Raw genomic sequence first — 8,375 nt, 5'->3', positions numbered from 1 at the left:
TAAGGACCCTTCCAGCCCAGACCATTCTATGGTTCTGCCTCATGTAAAGCCGTAAGTTACAGTGTCTTGACCCACCAGACCACTCCAGAAGTGGGTGAGAGCTGGATATGGAGCCTTTTATACACATATGTGCATATTCATACCTTTTCTTAGAGATTAGTTTTCCTCACTTCTGCAGATACTTCCCAGCAGTGGTCGCAGCTTGGGTGTGGATCTTCCATCACTCTTGCCACAAAACCCAACGTGGAGTCCAAGCAATTAAAAGCAAAACAGTCCAAAATGAGCAGAGGGAAACCTCTACAGAGCTTTGCACTTTGATTTCAGAGTTGAAGCTGAAATTCTTCTTCCCAATGAAAACATTTAACAGTGTTAACAATTTTCGACAAAATAAAATATTTGTATTTGGAAAAGCATTTAGAATCACAGAATCATTAAGTTTAAGTTAATCAAGTCTAACCTAGCACCACCAGCCATAGGAAAATTGTTTAATCTGAGAAATTATTTCAGCTATCTCTGGTATTATACAAACCTCATCCTGCAATAACCTGAGTGTCCTGGTTTGAAAAGACAGGTGTCTGCTAAGGAAGGCAGGAGCCTCTCTTGAAATGCAAAATGTAGACCCCCCTCCCTCTGAATTATCATTTTGAAATTAAGGGGCTCTCAGGCAAAGGTATGAGAGTAGGAATAACAGTTCTTTACTAGGAAAAAGAAAAGTAAAAAAAAAGAAGTAATGCAAAATACATGGCCAGAATCAGACCATGCCCTGCCCCCTGTGTGCCAGGGCGGTGTCCCAGCCCCATCCCAGGGGGGCTCAGCCCTCCTGCAGTGCCAGCTGTGGCTCTGCTGCAGCAGGGATCCTGCACAAGGGGGGAGTTTTCCTCTGCAGCTCCAGGGCTGCTGCAGATGGGCCTGGGCTCCCTCTGGCCATGCAGGGCAGCAGAAAGCTGCTCCTCTGGCAATGCAGGGGGCAGAGGCTGCTGTGCTGTGCCAGGCTCAGATTGGATCCAGGCAGGAATGCTTGGCTCCTGCCCTGGGCGCAGCATCTCCCCATGGGATGCTGGCATTGGATCAGCCCTGCAGGGACACTCAGTGGCCATGGACAGCAGAGATCTCCTGGAGGGAGGGTTGGCTGTGGGAGAGAGAAAGAAACAACTGCCCCATGGACAGCAGAGAGCTGCCCCAGCTCTGACAGGTGGGGATAGAACACACAGCCCCAACCACATCTTGCATTTGCAACCTAAAACACTGAGTTTATTGGAAACTAAAAATTCCTATTATCTCTTCTCTGAGACTACTGCATGTTTGTTTTAAAAGAAACAGCAATTAATTACAGAATGCAGACAACCAGGACAGAATCTCTGTGCAACCCAGCAGCAGGGAGGGGTTTGAATCCTGAAACATTGGTGTAGTGTTAGTTTTTATCTGTTTTAGACCCTTGCTGTTTATCCTGTATGAACAAAACCACTGGTGATGTGAGAATCAAATGGAAAAGCCATTGGTGATGTGCAAATGTTGCTTGTTAATAGTGGGATTTGGGATCAAAATTTGTGTCTTTGCATCCTGATTTAGGAGGTGACTCTAGCTGTTATGACTGACTGAGATTTTCCATGGCACATGGTTTGTGGGGGTGGGAGAAAATATTTTACAGACACTGGAATTATTGCTGCTCTTAGGCAAAAGAAATTAATCCTAATTTACTGAATTCCACAGCAATTCTCTTTCTGCAACAGCCACACTTGTGATGGACAAAATTTGAGCTGTTAGTAGAAATTGAAACTCTATCCAAAAGCTTGAGGCCATAACTGTGAAGGAGAAACTAAAACCATGAATTACTTGGCTTAAACTAATACCCTTTAGCAGGGAACAGGAATGGAATTGCATTTTCTGTGGGATAGGCAAGTTTCACTCAAGTAGTTCCTGGAGCAAAGGTGTTTGAGGTAGGAATAATCAGGATTTAGGATTCAGGAATAATCCTGTCCTTAAGTGAACTAAAAGCACTAAAATCAATCTCCAGTGTCATCTTTAACTTGAAGAAGCAGGACCAAGGACACACTGTAGATACTTCAAACATGGCAATTCCAAATGTAAATTGTTTTAGTTGCAGTTCTTTGAGGCTGTTGAACTGTATCATGAATTAAATCAAAGTCTGAACTGAGAAGGAATAATATGAATATTTCTAAACATGAAGAAGTATTATTATTCACTCCAACAGTAGCACACAAATAGTATAATTACTGTGGCAATACATTTTTTTTTCTTAAATCACTTCTTGTGGTGGTGAAAAGTGCCAATCATTTGCTAAACTAGTCAAGCCTTTTCACAGAATCTGCTCAGATTTATGGCTATGGAGGGAAAATTTGACTTGATGATTGAATAAATAGCACCAGCAAACTTGCTGTCATTATAGTCCTCATCAAAACCTCAACATTTTCCAGGAAGGGAGGCAGATGGACTCACCCAGAGCTCCATCCCTTTGCATCAGAGTCAGAAGTTCAGTGGACAGACAAATAACTCAACTTCTTTTTTTGACCAACAATAAAGTCATTCAGCTGAAGTGGAGACAAGTCGTATCTGATATCATATTTTTATATCCTTTTTGCTTATTATAATTTATTTTTTTTTCAGATTGGTATTGCACAGAGAAATATGCTGCATTCTTCTGAAATTAAATTTGAATCTGTATCAAGGCAATTTAATCCCACTCGGAGTTGGTGGATAAAGGAGCAAGCATAACCTTCAGTAATTCCCTCGCTCATTGTTGGCTTTTTCTCATGCACAACAATTTAAAACAAAATCACTTTCTCTAATGAGAGACTATAAATTACTTCTTTAATGAGACACATGAAGTTTGAAGAGTTGAATTCCCACATTTCTCTTATCTGTAAGCCTGGGCACCTCCAGGGATGGGAAAAGATCCATCGTGCTGGGTTTCTGTGTTATAATATCACTCAGTATTGAGATGATTATTACAATATCATTGAGTCCCAGATGGGAATCTGGCCTTTGGCATGCTGAGTATTGTTTTCATCTAATGCTGAGAGTCTTAAAATGCTTAGAATTGAAACAAAAATTGGGAGGGGAACTTGGAACTGCCCAAAACCAGAGAGCAATGTGGTGACATAGTTTCTCACAGTTCCTCCTACGCTGTTCCTACAAGTGCACTGCTTTGTGTTTCAGTAACTTATTTTTTGTATAGATATTGACATCTGCATTCTTTCTTGGAAAAAAAAAAAATATCTGGAAAGGATTACTTACTTATTTCCTTACATAACTTGCAGGTTGTAACGGAGTATAGAGAGGCAAGGATCAAACCTCCAAAAGTCACAGAATCTCACAGCATGGTTTGGGTGAGAAGGGACCTTAAAGCTCATCTCATTCCAAGGCTCTGCCATGTCAAGGACACCTTCTACCATCCCATGGTGTTCCAAGCCCTGTCCAGCCTGAACTTGGACATTTCCAGGGATCCAGGGGCAGCCACAGCTGCTCTGGGCACCCTGTGCCAGGGCCTGCCCACCCTCACAGGGAACAATTCCTAATTCCCAATATCCCATTGAGCCCTGCCCTCTGTAAAGCCATTCTTTTTCCTGTCACTCCAGGCCCTTTTAAATGGCCCCTCTCCATTTTTCTTTAGGCTCCCTCCACGTTCTGGATGGCCATAGTTAGGTGACCCCAAACCCATCTTTTTTGCAGGCTGATTTTTTGAAGAGCGCTTGTCTTTAAGTCAATCCCATGGGTGTCCCACAGCACAGACTCTCAGAGCTCCACAGATGGGATCCTTTCTCCTCAGGAACAGACCCTGGGGCAGCAGGAACTTTGTCCACAAACTGGTGGATCCTTGAAGAGGGGCCTTAGACCTCTTGAGGCCAAAGAGGCATCTATAAGAAACCAGTATTTATGCACAATTACAGATTTATATGTATATTTGTATGTGAAATATGCAGCACTCAATATATTGATCCTGCAGATGCTGTGCTGGCTTAGCCCAGTGTATTCTTTGCTCACTCCTAAATGCAATCAGGGGTGATGGCCCAGCCATTCTTCTTTCATCAGAAAAGGCAGTTTGTTCCATTTATCCTCTGTAAACCGTCAAGTCCCTGCTCTGATAGCAGCACAATTTAAGGTATTAGCATATTTATAAGCCAGTGTGTGTTCTAAGACACCATTTCTGTTTGGAGTCACATTTAATACCAGTCCTTTGCCTCTGCCAAGCCCAGCCCAAGGCAGAGCTGTCTCAGCAGACATTCTGTATTTGTGTTCTTTCCAGAAAATGTGTTCTTTGTAAGGTGGGATTGCATTTATGTATTTATACAGCTCTTAGCATTGTGAAAATCCTGATCAGATTGATTTCTAGGACTGGGGTGAAAGAAATGTTGTGCAATAACAATCATTGTCCCTTGTTGCCTTTCAGACACTTCAAATTTTAAGCAGACTACATTCTTAAAAGAGGGCAAATTAAATTGAGTTGTTCTGCACAGAGAAACAGTGTTTCTCAAATGCTTTCAAAACTGTAAAACAAGCTGTGAGTAGCCAACAAAAAGTATGTTAACAATGGCCAAATCAAACAGTGATTCAGAATTTGAATTAAAGGTCATAAAAACCCTGTATGCATTAATCACAGAGCTCTGGTATTAATATTAATAGCAGCTGAGAGCTGTTAAATAGCTGGTTTAGCTTAATTTTAAGCAGTAATTAAACATTTATTAGAACTTAACTCTATAAATACTTTATAGATAAAAAAGCCATAATAAGGGCAAAGCTGGATCAAAGTGTGGGCTATTAGTGCCACTTCTTTTGAGTTAGATGTATCACCAGGACTCAGATTGGTGTGAAAATATCATTTAGGAAATCATATTTGAAATATCTCAACCCTATATCTTGCAGGAAGGTCCTTGCAATGCCAGACTTTCAGATATTTGTGAAAAAGTTGAATTTTCAAGCTACTCCTGCTGCAGTTATCTAAATTATTTCTGCACTAAGGTTATATCAGGATATTTTCTGTCTGCCTTAACCCAGCTCTCAAGAAATTCTTTGTGGCCAAGATCTGATGGAAGAGATAAGTGACATCTGCTCAGAATGGATGGTTTAATGGCTAATTTACTTCTCACCTTTAATGCCATGAAAAACCCGAACAAAATGCCAAAAAATGCGAGTCAAACATTGTCCAGTGTTGTTTAGGTTTATGAATCCCCTGAAAACTGAATTCCAACTGGATTTGCAGGCAGTGATTTTTTTTCAATCTGTAGAAACATAGCCCTTAAACTCTTCTATAGGAACACTAAGAGTCAAGTAAAGATCACTACCTCTTTTTATTTCTGCTGTTCATTGTTACAGCAAACACTTTTGCTTGATTTTGATATTATGGTTTTATGTATAGGTTGGATATTAAGAAGAAAATTTTCACCAAAAGAATAATAAAGTACTGGAATGGTTTTCCCAGGGAGGTGGTAGAATCACCATCACTGGATGTGTTTAAAAAAGACTGGCCATGGCACTTGGTGCTATAGTCTGGTTGAGGTGTTAGGGCATGGGTTGGACTCGATGATCTTAGAGGTCTCTTCCAACATCATGATTCTGTGATTCTATATTGATATATCAAAAATAGGGATTATAGCAAGTTAGATCAATTTGGGTAATAGATGGGAATGACCCAGGAAGTTAAAGAAAAGTAACCAGTGGAAGCTTTTTAAAGTGACTGATGGAAAATGCTTCTGAGGGCTCTGGGAGCCCTGCAGCCCTTCTCACTGCACCTCTGAATTCAGAGCCAAGGGCCTGTTCTGGGAGCTGCACTCCTTGAGGATAAGAATCAGATGAAATTACCTGATATTCTCTTTTCCCCTGAATTCCTCTATCAGTTACTAGCCTGTTGTAGGGTTCTTTTAGCAGCGTTTCCTGATGAGCTGGGAGAATGCAAAGGGTGCAAGTGATTCTTGGTCGACCTCATTGGCCTGAATTCACGTTTGCTGGAGACGTTGTAGAGGTCAGAACTCTGTTTCATTTCAGGAACTGCTCAATAGCAGTGTCAGTAATTTACTGCTGTGAAAAGATGATTTAGTGCTTCAGATAAAAACACCTTGTCCTTAAAATGCATTGGATGCCTCTTTGTGGACACTGTGTGATTCCAGGGCTCAAAAGCTTGCTTTAGGAAGCAAGGGATTTGGAGCATGAGGGATTACGTACCCAAAAGTCCATATGCATCTTGAAAATCTCAGCTCAAACATCTGCTGGCATATGGCTGGAGCCAGGAGAAAATGTGTTTTGTTTTGCCTAGCTTGCACATGAGCCTGAACCAGGGCCAGTGCAGGACTGGGACAGGGGATGTTTGCAGCATGAGCTATGGATGGTATGAGGGGAGCACGAGTTACTGAGCAGCAAAACTATTTTCCTTCATGGTTAGATGCTCCATCAATAGATCTGGTAGTAGGAGTTACCTTAGAAATCTGTAAAATCAAAATTTGACCTCTAGGTTGCAGAGGGGTCTTTCCAAATGTCAAGGATTTAGTCCCAGGGTACCTGCTGAGTCCAAGAAGGTACAAACTATGTTTTTGCTATGTTTCCTTGGTGCAGTTTCCAGTGGAGATGATGGACTTGACCCATCATGTTGTACCTGAGAAGCTGCTGCACTTGGGCCTTTGTGGCAACTATGTTTTGATGGAAAAATGCTAAATATGTTCCATGGGGGTCCTTGCAGATAACAATACCATGGAAGTGTATTCTTTACATTAGATTTCTATATATCCCAGCTGACATGATAGCAGAGAAGTGGCTCCTCAGGAGATGTAAGTTAGTAAATGCCCATGTTTATCTGCCAGGAGTCCCTCTAGAATCTCTTCAATGACAGTGCTCAAGGTGTAAGCAGGCAGGGACATGTCTCCAGCTTCATTGTCAAGCACTTGCTTTTTCATTTGAACCATCTTTTGAGTCCAGAGGAGGTTTTCTTGGCTGGCCTAAGAGACAGTTATCTTTAAAGTTGCTCATAGATCTCCATTTTCCCCTTGTGTGGTGTTGCTGTCCCCTGGGTGTTGTGGCAGGTACGGAGTGGACTCTGTTGTGTGGAGGCTGCAACATCCTCATGTCAGGAGACAGCCTGGCAATGTTCTAGAGCAAGGCAGGTTATCAGCCTCCCATGGCAGCATCAGGAGAAATGAGAATCACACACTCATCCAGGTTGGAAAAGACCTCCAAGATTGAGTCCAGCCTTTGGCCAACCAGACCATGGGACCACAGCACCAACCTGGCGGAGCTCAGGAAGTGTTTGTAGGGGGACACAGTATGGGTAATGTAGAATGTAATCTTATCCCCCAATGAGTTGCAGCTGGACCCTATTACTAAAGATTAGGAGCAGGCTGGATGCTAACAGGCAAAAACCTGTAGCCAATAAGAACTAGTGGCATAAAAGAGTGGATTGGTGGGAACTGAAGTGAGAGAAGTTAGATGGCTGCTGCAAGGGTCAAGAATAGGCAGTGCTCAGAGGAGCTGCCTATGGGAAACATTGAGGCAGTATGAAACTCTGGCACTATGGAACCCTTGCACTATAATGATAAGGGAACTGTTGTAACGTATAAGGCGACACTATGGAACTTTTGCACTATAATGGTAATAGATCTCTTGATATAAATATATATATACAAGACAACAAGCGTTAGCATGATGCCCTCAGGCACAGAGTGGGGTTGCTGGGGGTGCCGTGTAGGGCCAGGAGTTGGGCTTTGATGATCCTTGTGGGTCCCTTCCAGATCAGGATATTCTGTGATGGCACTCAGTGCTCTATCCAGTTGATCCTTGGACACCTCCTGGGATGGGGAATCCAGCCCCTTCTGATCCCTGAGCACCTTTTTCATGGGGAAATTCCTGCTGATGTCCAACCTGAGCCTCTCCTGAGGCTGATCTCTCTCCTCCTGTCTCTGTTCCCTGGCTGTCCCCTCCTGTCAGGAGCTGTGCAGAGCCACAAGGTCCCCCCGATCCCCCTTTTCTCCAGGCTCAGCTCCTTCCCAGCTCCCTCAGCCTCTCCTCACATGTTTCACTCTCCAGAGTATTATCCAGGCAAGTCCTGCTTGCCTGGAGTTCCCCAAGTCCTCCAGAGCTGCAGGTGAACCTGTAAAACATTCAGGCCCCTCAGCCCCTTTGGAGAGGGTTTTATTGACAGGTTTGCACTGTTTAAATAACTGACTGCAAATAAAAGCCTGAAGAACTGAAAGGCCATGTGGGCTTGCAAAACTGAGCTTATGAAGAGCTCTCCCTCTGACTAGAGAGGCAGGACTGGTTTGGAAAATTTTCAGTAAAAATATTAGTATCTTCATGGGCAGGAATAATCTGGATTTTTCCAATTTTCTCATGAGAAGGGCTCTGTTTTTTTTTATAGATATTCTTTTATCCAA

This window comes from Ammospiza caudacuta, chromosome 21 (assembly GCF_027887145.1).
Source record: "Ammospiza caudacuta isolate bAmmCau1 chromosome 21, bAmmCau1.pri, whole genome shotgun sequence".
Classification (NCBI taxonomy): domain Eukaryota; kingdom Metazoa; phylum Chordata; class Aves; order Passeriformes; family Passerellidae; genus Ammospiza; species Ammospiza caudacuta.
This window is presented reverse-complemented; position numbering follows the sequence as displayed.